The sequence below is a fragment of the Gnatocerus cornutus genome, unplaced genomic scaffold (genome assembly GCF_029298725.1).
Source record: "Gnatocerus cornutus isolate USDA-ARS CGAHR unplaced genomic scaffold, icGnaCorn1.1 ctg00000052.1, whole genome shotgun sequence".
NCBI classification, from domain to species: Eukaryota; Metazoa; Arthropoda; class Insecta; order Coleoptera; family Tenebrionidae; genus Gnatocerus; species Gnatocerus cornutus.
Genome location: NW_028275397.1, coordinates 1,094,025 through 1,109,390, shown reverse-complemented (window position 1 = coordinate 1,109,390; position 15,366 = coordinate 1,094,025).

Here is a 15,366-nt window from a genome sequence, read left to right as displayed (position 1 = left end):
TTTGTAGATTTCGTGCTCTTCTTTGCGAATTCAAGCCAGAAAACAACGAAAATCGCCGAGAAATCGTCGTTTTGCATCGAAATATGCGGTTTTCTCTAAGAATTTTGATGATTTCGTGCAGAATTCTGCTGTTTTCTTGCAATTCAGCCGTTGAATCTTGGTAAAAAGTCATGATTTTGTAGATTTCGTGCTCTTCTTTGCAAATTCATGCCAGAAAACAACGAAAATCGGCGAGGAATCGTTGTTATGCGTCGAAATATGCGGTTTTCTGTAAGAATTTTGATGATTTCGTGCAGAATTCTGCTGTTTTCTTGCAATTCAGCCGTAGAATCTTGGTAAAAAGTGATGATTTTGTAGATTTCGTGCTCTTCTTTGCGAATTCAAGCCAGAAAACAACGAAAATCGTCGAGAAATTGTCGTTTTGCATCGAAATATGCGGTTTTCTGTAAGAATTTTGATGATTTCGTGCAGAATTCTGCTGTTTTCTTGCAATTCAGCCGTAGAATCTTGGTAAAAAGTGATGATTTTGTAGATTTCGTGCTCTTCTTTGCGAATTCAAGCCAGAAAACAACGAAAATCGGCGAGAAATCGTTGTTTTGCATCGAAATATGCGGTTTTCTGTAAGAATTTTGATGATTTCGTGCAGAATTCTGCTGTTTTCTTGCAATTCAGCCGTTGAATCTTGGTAAAAAGTTATGATTTTGTAGATTTCGTGCTCTTCTTTGCGAATTCAAGCCAGAAAACAACGAAAATCGGCGAGAAATCGTCGTTTTGCATCGAAATATGCGGTTTTCTCTAAGAATTTTGACGATTTCGTGCAGAATTCTGCTGTTTACTTGCAATTCAGCCGTAGAATCTTGGTAAAAAGTGATGATTTTGTAGATTTCGTGCTCTTCTTTGCGAATTCAAGCCAGAAAACAACGAAAATCGGCGAGAAATCGTTGTTATGCGTCGAAATATGCGGTTTTCTGTAAGAATTTTGATGATTTCGTGCAGAATTCTGCTGTTTTCTTGCAATTCAGCCGTAGAATCTTGGTAAAAAGTGATGATTTTGTAGATTTCGTGCTCTTCTTTGCGAATTCAAGCCAGAAAACAACGAAAATCGTCGAGAAATTGTCGTTTTGCATCGAAATATGCGGTTTTCTGTAAGAATTTTGATGATTTCGTGCAGAATTCTGCTGTTTTCTTGCAATTCAGCCGTAGAATCTTGGTAAAAAGTGATGATTTTGTAGATTTCGTGCTCTTCTTTGCGAATTCAAGCCAGAAAACAACGAAAATCGGCGAGAAATCGTTGTTTTGCATCGAAATATGCGGTTTTCTGTAAGAATTTTGATGATTTCGTGCAGAATTCTGCTGTTTTCTTGCAATTCAGCCGTTGAATCTTGGTAAAAAGTTATGATTTTGTAGATTTCGTGCTCTTCTTTGCGAATTCAAGCCAGAAAACAACGAAAATCGGCGAGAAATCGTCGTTTTGCATCGAAATATGCGGTTTTCTCTAAGAATTTTGACGATTTCGTGCAGAATTCTGCTGTTTACTTGCAATTCAGCCGTTGAATCTTGGTAAAAAGTCATGATTTTGTAGATTTCGTGCTCTTCTTTGCAAATTCATGCTAGAAAACAACGAAAATCGGCGAGAAATCGTCGTTTTGCATCGAAATATGCGGTTTTCTCTAAGAATTTTGATGATTTCGTGCAGAATTCTGCTGTTTTCTTGCAATTCAGCCGTTGAATCTTGGTAAAAAGTCATGATTTTGTAGATTTCGTGCTCTTCTTTGCAAATTCATGCCAGAAAACAACGAAAATCGGCGAGAAATCGTCGTTTTGCATCGAAATATGCGGTTTTCTGTAAGAATTTTGATGATTTCGAGCAGAATTCTGCTGTTTTCTTGCAATTCAGCAGTTGAATCTTGGTAAAAAGTCATGATTTTGTACATTTCGTGCTCTTCTTTGCGAATTCAAGCGAGAAAACAACGAAAATCAGCGAGAAATCGTCGTTTTGCATCGAAATATGCGGTTTTCTCTAAGAATTTTGATGATTTTGTGCAGAATTCTGCTGTTTTCTTGCAATTCAGCCGTTGAATCTTGGTAAAAAGTCATGATTTTGTAGATTTCGTGCTTTTCTTTGCAAATTCATGCCAGAAAACAACGAAAATCGGCGAGAAATCGTCGTTTTGCATCGAAATATGCGGTTTTCTGTAAGAATTTTGATGATTTCGTGCAGAATTCTGCTGTTTTCTTGCAATTCAGCCGTTGAATCTTGGTAAAAAGTCATGATTTTGTAGATTTCGTGCTCTTCTTTGCGAATTCAAGCGAGAAAACAACTAAAATCGGCGAGAAATCGTTGTTTTGCATCGAAATATGCGGTTTTCTGTAAGAATTTTGATGATTTCGTGCAGAATTCTGCTGTTTTCTTGCAATTCAGCCGTTGAATCTAGGTAAAAAGTCATGATTTTGTAGATTTCGTGCTCTTCTTGGCGAATTCAAGATAGAAAACAACGAAAATCGGCGAGAAATCGTTGTTTTGCATCGAAATATGCAGTGTTCTCTTAGAATTTTGACCATTTCGGGCAGAATTCTGCTGTTTTCTTGCAATTCAGCCGTTGAATCTTGGTAAAAAGTCATGATTTTGTAGATTTCGTGCTCTTCTTTGCGAATTCAAGCCAGAAAACAACGAAAATCGGCGAGAAATCGTCGTTTTGCATCGAAATATGCGGTTTTCTGTAAGAATTTTGATGATTTCGTGCAGAATTCTGCTGTTCAGCCGTGGACTCTTGGTAAAAAGTGATGATTTTGTAGATTTCGTGCTTTTCTTTGCGAATTCAAGCCAGAAAACAACGAAAATCGGCGAGAAATTGTTGTTTTGCACCGAAATATGCGGTTTTCTGTAAGAATTTTGATGATTTCGTGCAGAATTCTGCTGTTTTCTTGCAATTCAGCGGTTGAATCTTGGTAAAAAGTCATGATTTTGTAGATTTCGTGCTCTTCTTTACGAATTCAAGCCAGAAAACAACGAAAATCGGTGAGAAATCGTCGATTTGCATCGAAAAATGCGGTTTTCTGTAAGAATTTTGATGATTTCGTGCAGAATTCTGCTGTTTTCTTGCAATTCAGCCGTTGAATCTTGGTAAAAAGTGATGATTTTGTAGATTTCGTGCTCTTCTTTGCGAATTCAAGCCAGAAAACAACGAAAATCGGCGAGAAATCGTTGTTTTGCATCGAAATATGCGGTTTTCTGTAAGAATTTTGATGATTTCGTGCAGAATTCTGCTGTTTTCTTGCAATTCAGCCGTTGAATCGTGGTAAAAAGTTATGATTTTGTAGATTTCGTGCTCTTCTTTGCGAATTCAAGCCAGAAAACAACGAAAATCGGCGAGAAATCGTCGTTTTGCATCGAAATATGCGGTTTTCTCTAAGAATTTTGACGATTTCGTGCAGAATTCTGCTGTTTACTTGCAATTCAGCCGTTGAATCTTGGTAAAAAGTCATGATTTTGTAGATTTCGTGCTCTTCTTTGCGAATTCAAGATAGAAAACAACGAAAATCAGCGAGAAATCGTCGTTTTGCATCGAAATATGCGGTTTTCTCTAAGAATTTTGATGATTTCGTGCAGAATTCTGCTGTTTTCTTGCAAGTCAGCCGTTGAATCTTGGTAAAAAGTCATGATTTTGTAGATTTCGTGCTCTTCTTTGCAAATTCATGCCAGAAAACAACGAAAATCGGCGAAAAATCGTCGTTTTGCATCGAAATATGCGGTTTTCTGTAAGAATTTTGATGATTTCGAGCAGAATTCTGCTGTTTTCTTGCAATTCAGCCGTTGAATCTTGGTAAAAAGTCATGGTTTTGTACATTTCGTGCTCTTCTTTGCGAATTCAAGCGAGAAAACAACGAAAATCGGCGAGAAATCGTCGTTTTGCATCGAAATATGCGGTTTTCTCTAAGAATTTTGATGATTTCGTGCAGAATTCTGCTGTTTTCTTGCAATTCAGCCGTTGAATCTTGGTAAAAAGTCATGATTTTGTAGATCTCGTGCTCTTCTTTGCAAATTCATGCCAGAAAACAACTAAAATCGGCGAGAAATCGTCGTTTTGCATCGAAATATGCGGTTTTCTGTAAGAATTTTGATGATTTCGTGCAGAATTCTGCTGTTTTCTTGCAATTCAGCCGTTGAATCTTGGTAAAAAGTCATGATTTTGTAGATTTCGTGCTCTTCTTTGCGAATTCAAGCCAGAAAACAACGAAAATCGGCGAGAAATCGTCGTTTTGCATCGAAATATGCGGTTTTCTGTAAGAATTTTGATGATTTCGTGCAGAATTCTGCTGTTCAGCCGTAGACTCTTGGTAAAAAGTGATGATTTTGTAGATTTCGTGCTTTTCTTTGCGAATTCAAGCCAGAAAACAACGAAAATCGGCGAGAAATCGTTGTTTTGCACCGAAATATGCGGTTTTCTGTAAGAATTTTGATGATTTCGTGCAGAATTCTGCTGTTTTCTTGCAATTCAGCGGTTGAATCTTGGTAAAAAGTCATGATTTTGTAGATTTCGTGCTCTTCTTTACGAATTCAAGCCAGAAAACAACGAAAATCGGTGAGAAATCGTCGATTTGCATCGAAAAATGCGGTTTTCTGTTAGAATTTTGATGATTTCGTGCAGAATTCTGCTGTTTTCTTGCAATTCAGCCGTTGAATCTTGGTAAAAAGTGATGATTTTGTAGATTTCGTGCTCTTCTTTGCGAATTCAAGCCAGAAAACAACGAAAATCGGCGAGAAATCGTCGTTTTGCATCGAAATATGCGGTTTTCTCTAAGAATTTTGATGATTTCGTGCAGAATTCTGCTGTTTTCTTGCAATTCAGCCGTTGAATCTTGGTAAAAAGTGATGATTTTGTAGATTTCGTGCTCTTCTTTGCGAATTCAAGCTAGAAAACAACGAAAATCGGCGAGAAATCGTCGTTTTGCATCGAAATATGCGGTTTTCTCTAAGAATTTTTATGATTTCGTGCAGAATTCTGCTGTTTTCTTGCAATTCAGCCGTTGAATCTTGGTAAAAAGTGATGATTTTGTAGATTTCGTGCTCTTCTGTGCGAATTCAAGCCAGAAAACAACGAAAATCGGCGAGAAATCGTCGTTTTGCATCGAAATATGCGGTTTTCTCTAAGAATTTTGATGATTTCGTGCAGAATTCTGCTGTTTTCTTGCAATTCAGCCGTTGAATCTTGGTAAAAAGTCATGATTTTGTAGATTTCGTGCTCTTCTTTGCAAATTCATGCCAGAAAACAACGAAAATCGGCGAGAAATCGTCGTTTTGCATCGAAATATGCGGTTTTCTGTAAGAATTTTGATGATTTCGAGCAGAATTCTGCTGTTTTCTTGCAATTCAGCAGTTGAATCTTGGTAAAAAGTCATGATTTTGTACATTTCGTGCTCTTCTTTGCGAATTCAAGCGAGAAAACAACGAAAATCAGCGAGAAATCGTCGTTTTGCATCGAAATATGCGGTTTTCTCTAAGAATTTTGATGATTTTGTGCAGAATTCTGCTGTTTTCTTGCAATTCAGCCGTTGAATCTTGGTAAAAAGTCATGATTTTGTAGATTTCGTGCTCTCCTTTGCAAATTCATGCCAGAAAACAACGAAAATCGGCGAGAAATCGTCGTTTTGCATCGAAATATGCGGTTTTCTGTAAGAATTTTGATGATTTCGTGCAGAATTCTGCTGTTTTCTTGCAATTCAGCCGTTGAATCTAGGTAAAAAGTCATGATTTTGTAGATTTCGTGCTCTTCTTGGCGAATTCAAGATAGAAAACAACGAAAATCGGCGAGAAATCGTTGTTTTGCATCGAAATATGCAGTGTTCTCTAAGAATTTTGACCATTTCGGGCAGAATTCTGCTGTTTTCTTGCAATTCAGCCGTTGAATCTTGGTAAAAAGTCATGATTTTGTAGATTTCGTGCTCTTCTTTGCGAATTCAAGCCAGAAAACAACGAAAATCGTCGAGAAATCGTCGTTTTGCATCGAAATATGCGGTTTTCTGTAAGAATTTTGATGATTTCGTGCAGAATTCTGCTGTTCAGCCGTGGACTCTTGGTAAAAAGTGATGATTTTGTAGATTTCGTGCTTTTCTTTGCGAATTCAAGCCAGAAAACAACGAAAATCGGCGAGAAATTGTTGTTTTGCACCGAAATATGCGGTTTTCTGTAAGAATTTTGATGATTTCGTGCAGAATTCTGCTGTTTTCTTGCAATTCAGCGGTTGAATCTTGGTAAAAAGTCATGATTTTGTAGATTTCGTGCTCTTCTTTACTAATTCAAGCCAGAAAACAACGAAAATCGGTGAGAAATCGTCGATTTGCATCGAAAAATGCGGTTTTCTGTAAGAATTTTGATGATTTCGTGCAGAATTCTGCTGTTTTCTTGCAATTCAGCCGTTGAATCTTGGTAAAAAGTGATGATTTTGTAGATTTTGTGCTCTTCTTTGCGAATTCAAGCCAGAAAACAACGAAAATCGGCGAGAAATCGTCGTTTTGCATCGAAATATGCGGTTTTCTGTAAGAATTTTGATGATTTCGTGCAGAATTCTGCTGTTTTCTTGCAATTCAGCCGTTGAATCTTGGTAAAAAGTCATGATTTTGTAGATTTCGTGCTCTTCTTTGCGAATTCAAGCGAGAAAACAACGAAAATCGGCGAGAAATCGTTGTTTTGCATCGAAATATGCGGTTTTCTGTAAGAATTTTGATGATTTCGTGCAAAATTCTGCTGTTTTCTTGCAATTCAGCCGTTGAATCTAGGTAAAAAGTCATGATTTTGTAGATTTCGTGCTCTTCTTGGCGAATTCAAGATAGAAAACAACGAAAATCGGCGAGAAATCGTTGTTTTGCATCGAAATATGCAGTGTTCTCTAAGAATTTTGACCATTTCGGGCAGAATTCTGCTGTTTTCTTGCAATTCAGCCGTTGAATCTTGGTAAAAAGTCATGATTTTGTAGATTTCGTGCTCTTCTTTGCGAACTCAAGCCAGAAAACAACGAAAATCGGCGAGAAATCGTCGTTTTGCATCGAAATATGCGGTTTTCTGTAAGAATTTTGATGATTTCGTGCAGAATTCTGCTGTTCAGCCGTGGACTCTTGGTAAAAAGTGATGATTTTGTAGATTTCGTGCTTTTCTTTGCGAATTCAAGCCAGAAAACAACGAAAATCGGCGAGAAATTGTTGTTTTGCACCGAAATATGCGGTTTTCTGTAAGAATTTTGATGATTTCGTGCAGAATTCTGCTGTTTTCTTGCAATTCAGCGGTTGAATCTTGGTAAAAAGTCATGATTTTGTAGATTTCGTGCTCTTCTTTACTAATTCAAGCCAGAAAACAACGAAAATCGGTGAGAAATCGTCGATTTGCATCGAAAAATGCGGTTTTCTGTAAGAATTTTGATGATTTCGTGCAGAATTCTGCTGTTTTCTTGCAATTCAGCCGTTGAATCTTGGTAAAAAGTGATGATTTTGTAGATTTCGTGCTCTTCTTTGCGAATTCAAGCCAGAAAACAACGAAAATCGGCGAGAAATCGTTGTTTTGCATCGAAATATGCGGTTTTCTGTAAGAATTTTGATGATTTCGTGCAGAATTCTGCTGTTTTCTTGCAATTCAGCCGTTGAATCTTGGTAAAAAGTTATGATTTTGTAGATTTCGTGCTCTTCTTTGCGAATTCAAGCCAGAAAACAACGAAAATCGGCGAGAAATCGTCGTTTTGCATCGAAATATGCGGTTTTCTCTAAGAATTTTGACGATTTCGTGCAGAATTCTGCTGTTTACTTGCAATTCAGCCGTTGAATCTTGGTAAAAAGTCATGATTTTGTAGATTTCGTGCTCTTCTTTGCGAATTCAAGATAGAAAACAACGAAAATCAGCGAGAAATCGTCGTTTTGCATCGAAATATGCGGTTTTCTCTAAGAATTTTGATGATTTCGTGCAGAATTCTGCTGTTTTCTTGCAATTCAGCCGTTGAATCTTGGTAAAAAAGTCATGATTTTGTAGATTTCGTGCTCTTCTTTGCAAATTCATGCCAGAAAACAACGAAAATCGGCGAGAAATCGTCGTTTTGCATCGAAATATGCGGTTTTCTGTAAGAATTTTGATGATTTCGAGCAGAATTCTGCTGTTTTCTTGCAATTCAGCCGTTGAATCTTGGTAAAAAGTCATGGTTTTGTACATTTCGTGCTCTTCTTTGCGAATTCAAGCGAGAAAACAACGAAAATCGGCGAGAAATCGTCGTTTTGCATCGAAATATGCGGTTTTCTGTAAGAATTTTGATGATTTCGTGCAGAATTCTGCTGTTCAGCCGTGGACTCTTGGTAAAAAGTGATGATTTTGTAGATTTCGTGCTTTTCTTTGCGAATTCAAGCCAGAAAACAACGAAAATCGGCGAGAAATTGTTGTTTTGCACCGAAATATGCGGTTTTCTGTAAGAATTTTGATGATTTCGTGCAGAATTCTGCTGTTTTCTTGCAATTCAGCGGTTGAATCTTGGTAAAAAAGTCATGATTTTGTAGATTTCGTGCTCTTCTTTACTAATTCAAGCCAGAAAACAACGAAAATCGGTGAGAAATCGTCGATTTGCATCGAAAAATGCGGTTTTCTGTAAGAATTTTGATGATTTCGTGCAGAATTCTGCTGTTTTCTTGCAATTCAGCCGTTGAATCTTGGTAAAAAGTGATGATTTTGTAGATTTCGTGCTCTTCTTTGCGAATTCAAGCCAGAAAACAACGAAAATCGGCGAGAAATCGTTGTTTTGCATCGAAATATGCGGTTTTCTGTAAGAATTTTGATGATTTCGTGCAGAATTCTGCTGTTTTCTTGCAATTCAGCCGTTGAATCTTGGTAAAAAGTTATGATTTTGTAGATTTCGTGCTCTTCTTTGCGAATTCAAGCCAGAAAACAACGAAAATCGGCGAGAAATCGTCGTTTTGCATCGAAATATGCGGTTTTCTCTAAGAATTTTGACGATTTCGTGCAGAATTCTGCTGTTTACTTGCAATTCAGCCGTTGAATCTTGGTAAAAAGTCATGATTTTGTAGATTTCGTGCTCTTCTTTGCGAATTCAAGATAGAAAACAACGAAAATCAGCGAGAAATCGTCGTTTTGCATCGAAATATGCGGTTTTCTCTAAGAATTTTGATGATTTCGTGCAGAATTCTGCTGTTTTCTTGCAATTCAGCCGTTGAATCTTGGTAAAAAGTCATGATTTTGTAGATTTCGTGCTCTTCTTTGCAAATTCATGCCAGAAAACAACGAAAATCGGCGAGAAATCGTCGTTTTGCATCGAAATATGCGGTTTTCTGTAAGAATTTTGATGATTTCGAGCAGAATTCTGCTGTTTTCTTGCAATTCAGCCGTTGAATCTTGGTAAAAAGTCATGGTTTTGTACATTTCGTGCTCTTCTTTGCGAATTCAAGCGAGAAAACAACGAAAATCAGCGAGAAATCGTCGTTTTGCATCGAAATATGCGGTTTTCTCTAAGAATTTTGATGATTTCGTGCAGAATTCTGCTGTTTTCTTGAAATTCAGCCGTTGAATCTTGGTAAAAAGTCATGATTTTGTAGATTTCGTGCTCTTCTTTGCAAATTCATGCCAGAAAACAACGAAAATCGGCGAGAAATCGTCGTTTTGCATCGAAATATGCGGTTTTCTGTAAGAATTTTGATGATTTCGTGCAGAATTCTGCTGTTTTCTTGCAATTCAGCCGTTGAATCTTGGTAAAAAGTCATGATTTTGTAGATTTCGTGCTCTTCTTTGCGAATTCAAGCGAGAAAACAACGAAAATCGGCGAGAAATCGTTGTTTTGCATCGAAATATGCGGTTTTCTGTAAGAATTTTGATGATTTCGTGCAGAATTCTGCTGTTTTCTTGCAATTCAGCCGTTGAATCTAGGTAAAAAGTCATGATTTTGTAGATTTCGTGCTCTTCTTGGCGAATTCAAGATAGAAAACAACGAAAATCGGCGAGAAATCGTTGTTTTGCATCGAAATATGCAGTGTTCTCTAAGAATTTTGACCATTTCGGGCAGAATTCTGCTGTTTTCTTGCAATTCAGCCGTTGAATCTTGGTAAAAAGTCATGATTTTGTAGATTTCGTGCTCTTCTTTGCGAACTCAAGCCAGAAAACAACGAAAATCGGCGAGAAATCGTCGTTTTGCATCGAAATATGCGGTTTTCTGTAAGAATTTTGATGATTTCGTGCAGAATTCTGCTGTTCAGCCGTGGACTCTTGGTAAAAAGTGATGATTTTGTAGATTTCGTGCTTTTCTTTGCGAATTCAAGCCAGAAAACAACGAAAATCGGCGAGAAATTGTTGTTTTGCACCGAAATATGCGGTTTTCTGTAAGATTTTTGATGATTTCGTGCAGAATTCTGCTGTTTTCTTGCAATTCAGCGGTTGAATCTTGGTAAAAAGTCATGATTTTGTAGATTTCGTGCTCTTCTTTACTAATTCAAGCCAGAAAACAACGAAAATCGGTGAGAAATCGTCGATTTGCATCGAAAAATGCGGTTTTCTGTAAGAATTTTGATGATTTCGTGCAGAATTCTGCTGTTTTCTTGCAATTCAGCCGTTGAATCTTGGTAAAAAGTGATGATTTTGTAGATTTCGTGCTCTTCTTTGCGAATTCAAGCCAGAAAACAACGGAAATCGGCGAGAAATCGTTGTTTTGCATCGAAATATGCGGTTTTCTGTAAGAATTTTGATGATTTCGTGCAGAATTCTGCTGTTTTCTTGCAATTCAGCCGTTGAATCTTGGTAAAAAGTCATGATTTTGTAGATTTCGTGCTCTTCTTTGCGAATTCAAGCGAGGAAAACAACGAAAATCGGCGAGAATTCTGCACGAAATCATCAAAATTCTTACAGAAAACCGCATATTTCGATGCAAAACAACGATTTCTCGCCGATTTTCGTTGTTTTCTCGCTTGAATTCGCAAAGAAGAGCACGAAATCTACAAAATCATGACTTTTTACCAAGATTCAACGGCTGAATTGCAAGAAAACAGCAGAATTCTGCACGAAATCATCAAAATTCTTACAGAAAACCGCATATTTCGATGCAAAACGACGATTTCTCGCCGATTTTCGTTGTTTTCTGGCATGAATTTGCAAAGAAGAGCACGAAATCTACAAAATCATGACTTTTTACCAAGATTCAACGGCTGAATTTCAAGAAAACAGCAGAATTCTGCACGAAATCATCAAAATTCTTAGAGAAAACCGCATATTTCGATGCAAAACGACGATTTCTCGCTGATTTTCGTTGTTTTCTCGCTTGAATTCGCAAAGAAGAGCACGAAATGTACAAAACCATGACTTTTTACCAAGATTCAACGGCTGAATTGCAAGAAAACAGCAGAATTCTGCTCGAAATCATCAAAATTCTTACAGAAAACCGCATATTTCGATGCAAAACGACGATTTCTCGCCGATTTTCGTTGTTTTCTGGCATGAATTTGCAAAGAAGAGCACGAAATCTACAAAATCATGACTTTTTACCAAGATTCAACGGCTGAATTGCAAGAAAACAGCAGAATTCTGCACGAAATCATCAAAATTCTTAGAGAAAACCGCATATTTCGATGCAAAACGACGATTTGTCGCTGATTTTCGTTGTTTTCTATCTTGAATTCGCAAAGAAGAGCACGAAATCTACAAAATCATGACTTTTTACCAAGATTCAACGGCTGAATTGCAAGTAAACAGCAGAATTCTGCACGAAATCGTCAAAATTCTTAGAGAAAACCGCATATTTCGATGCAAAACGACGATTTCTCGCCGATTTTCGTTGTTTTCTGGCTTGAATTCGCAAAGAAGAGCACGAAATCTACAAAATCATAACTTTTTACCAAGATTCAACGGCTGAATTGCAAGAAAACAGCAGAATTCTGCACGAAATCATCAAAATTCTTACAGAAAACCGCATATTTCGATGCAAAACAACGATTTCTCGCCGATTTTCGTTGTTTTCTGGCTTGAATTCGCAAAGAAGAGCACGAAATCTACAAAATCATCACTTTTTACCAAGATTCAACGGCTGAATTGCAAGAAAACAGCAGAATTCTGCACGAAATCATCAAAATTCTTACAGAAAACCGCATTTTTCGATGCAAATCGACGATTTCTCACCGATTTTCGTTGTTTTCTGGCTTGAATTAGTAAAGAAGAGCACGAAATCTACAAAATCATGACTTTTTACCAAGATTCAACCGCTGAATTGCAAGAAAACAGCAGAATTCTGCACGAAATCATCAAAAATCTTACAGAAAACCGCATATTTCGGTGCAAAACAACAATTTCTCGCCGATTTTCGTTGTTTTCTGGCTTGAATTCGCAAAGAAAAGCACGAAATCTACAAAATCATCACTTTTTACCAAGAGTCCACGGCTGAACAGCAGAATTCTGCACGAAATCATCAAAATTCTTACAGAAAACCGCATATTTCGATGCAAAACGACGATTTCTCGCCGATTTTCGTTGTTTTCTGGCTTGAGTTCGCAAAGAAGAGCACGAAATCTACAAAATCATGACTTTTTACCAAGATTCAACGGCTGAATTGCAAAAAAAACAGCAGAATTCTGCCCGAAATGGTCAAAATTCTTAGAGAACACTGCATATTTCGATGCAAAACAACGATTTCTCGCCGATTTTCGTTGTTTTCTATCTTGAATTCGCCAAGAAGAGCACGAAATCTACAAAATCATGACTTTTTACCTAGATTCAACGGCTGAATTGCAAGAAAACAGCAGAATTCTGCACGAAATCATCAAAATTCTTACAGAAAACCGCATATTTCGATGCAAAACAACGATTTCTCGCCGATTTTCGTTGTTTTCTCGCTTGAATTCGCAAAGAAGAGCACGAAATCTACAAAATCATGACTTTTTACCAAGATTCAACGGCTGAATTGCAAGAAAACAGCAGAATTCTGCACGAAATCATCAAAATTCTTACAGAAAACCGCATATTTCGATGCAAAACGACGATTTCTCGCCGATTTTCGTTGTTTTCTGGCATGAATTTGCAAAGAAGAGCACGAAATCTACAAAATCATGACTTTTTACCAAGATTCAACGGCTGAATTTCAAGAAAACAGCAGAATTCTGCACGAAATCATCAAAATTCTTAGAGAAAACCGCATATTTCGATGCAAAACGACGATTTCTCGCTGATTTTCGTTGTTTTCTCGCTTGAATTCGCAAAGAAGAGCACGAAATGTACAAAACCATGACTTTTTACCAAGATTCAACGGCTGAATTGCAAGAAAACAGCAGAATTCTGCTCGAAATCATCAAAATTCTTACAGAAAACCGCATATTTCGATGCAAAACGACGATTTCTCGCCGATTTTCGTTGTTTTCGGGCATGAATTTGCAAAGAAGAGCACGAAATCTACAAAATCATGACTTTTTACCAAGATTCAACGGCTGAATTGCAAGAAAACAGCAGAATTCTGCACGAAATCATCAAAATTCTTAGAGAAAACCGCATATTTCGATGCAAAACGACGATTTCTCGCCGATTTTCGTTGTTTTCTGGCTTGAATTCGCAAAGAAGAGCACGAAATCTACAAAATCATGACTTTTTACCAAGATTCAACGGCTGAATTGCAAGTAAACAGCAGAATTCTGCACGAAATCGTCAAAATTCTTAGAGAAAACCGCATATTTCGATGCAAAACGACGATTTCTCGCCGATTTTCGTTGTTTTCTGGCTTGAATTCGCAAAGAAGAGCACGAAATCTACAAAATCATAACTTTTTACCAAGATTCAACGGCTGAATTGCAAGAAAACAGCAGAATTCTGCACGAAATCATCAAAATTCTTACAGAAAACCGCATATTTCGATGCAAAACAACGATTTCTCGCCGATTTTCGTTGTTTTCTGGCTTGAATTCGCAAAGAAGAGCACGAAATCTACAAAATCATCACTTTTTACCAAGATTCAACGGCTGAATTGCAAGAAAACAGCAGAATTCTGCACGAAATCATCAAAATTCTTACAGAAAACCGCATTTTTCGATGCAAATCGACGATTTCTCACCGATTTTCGTTGTTTTCTGGCTTGAATTAGTAAAGAAGAGCACGAAATCTACAAAATCATGACTTTTTACCAAGATTCAACCGCTGAATTGCAAGAAAACAGCAGAATTCTGCACGAAATCATCAAAATTCTTACAGAAAACCGCATATTTCGGTGCAAAACAACAATTTCTCGCCGATTTTCGTTGTTTTCTGGCTTGAATTCGCAAAGAAAAGCACGAAATCTACAAAATCATCACTTTTTACCAAGAGTCCACGGCTGAACAGCAGAATTCTGCACGAAATCATCAAAATTCTTACAGAAAACCGCATATTTCGATGCAAAACGACGATTTCTCGCCGATTTTCGTTGTTTTCTGGCTTGAGTTCGCAAAGAAGAGCACGAAATCTACAAAATCATGACTTTTTACCAAGATTCAACGGCTGAATTGCAAGAAAACAGCAGAATTCTGCACGAAATCATCAAAATTCTTACAGAAAACCGCATATTTCGATGCAAAACGACGATTTCTCGCCGATTTTCGTTGTTTTCTGGCTTGAATTCGCAAAGAAGAGCACGAAATCTACAAAATCATGACTTTTTACCTAGATTCAACGGCTGAATTGCAAGAAAACAGCAGAATTCTGCACGAAATCATCAAAATTCTTACAGAAAACCGCATATTTCGATGCAAAACGACGATTTCTCGCCGATTTTCGTTGTTTTCTGGCATGAATTTGCAAAGAAGAGCACGAAATCTACAAAATCATGACTTTTTACCAAGATTCAACGGCTGAATTGCAAGAAAACAGCAGAATTCGGCACAAAATCATCAAAATTCTTAGAGAAAACCGCATATTTCGATGCAAAACGACGATTTCTCGCTGATTTTCGTTGTTTTCTATCTTGAATTCGCCAAGAAGAGCACGAAATCTACAAAATCATGACTTTTTACCTAGATTCAACGGCTGAATTGCAAGAAAACAGCAGAATTTTGCACGAAATCATCAAAATTCTTACAGAAAACCGCATATTTCGATGCAAAACAACGATTTCTCGCCGATTTTCGTTGTTTTCTCGCTTGAATTCGCAAAGAAGAGCACGAAATCTACAAAATCATGACTTTTTACCAAGATTCAACGGCTGAATTGCAAGAAAACAGCAGAATTCTGCACGAAATCATCAAAATTCTTACAGAAAACCGCATATTTCGATGCAAAACGACGATTTCTCGCCGATTTTCGTTGTTTTCTGGCTTGAATTCGCAAAGAAGAGCACGAAATCTACAAAATCATCACTTTTTACCAAGATTCAACGGCTGAATTGCAAG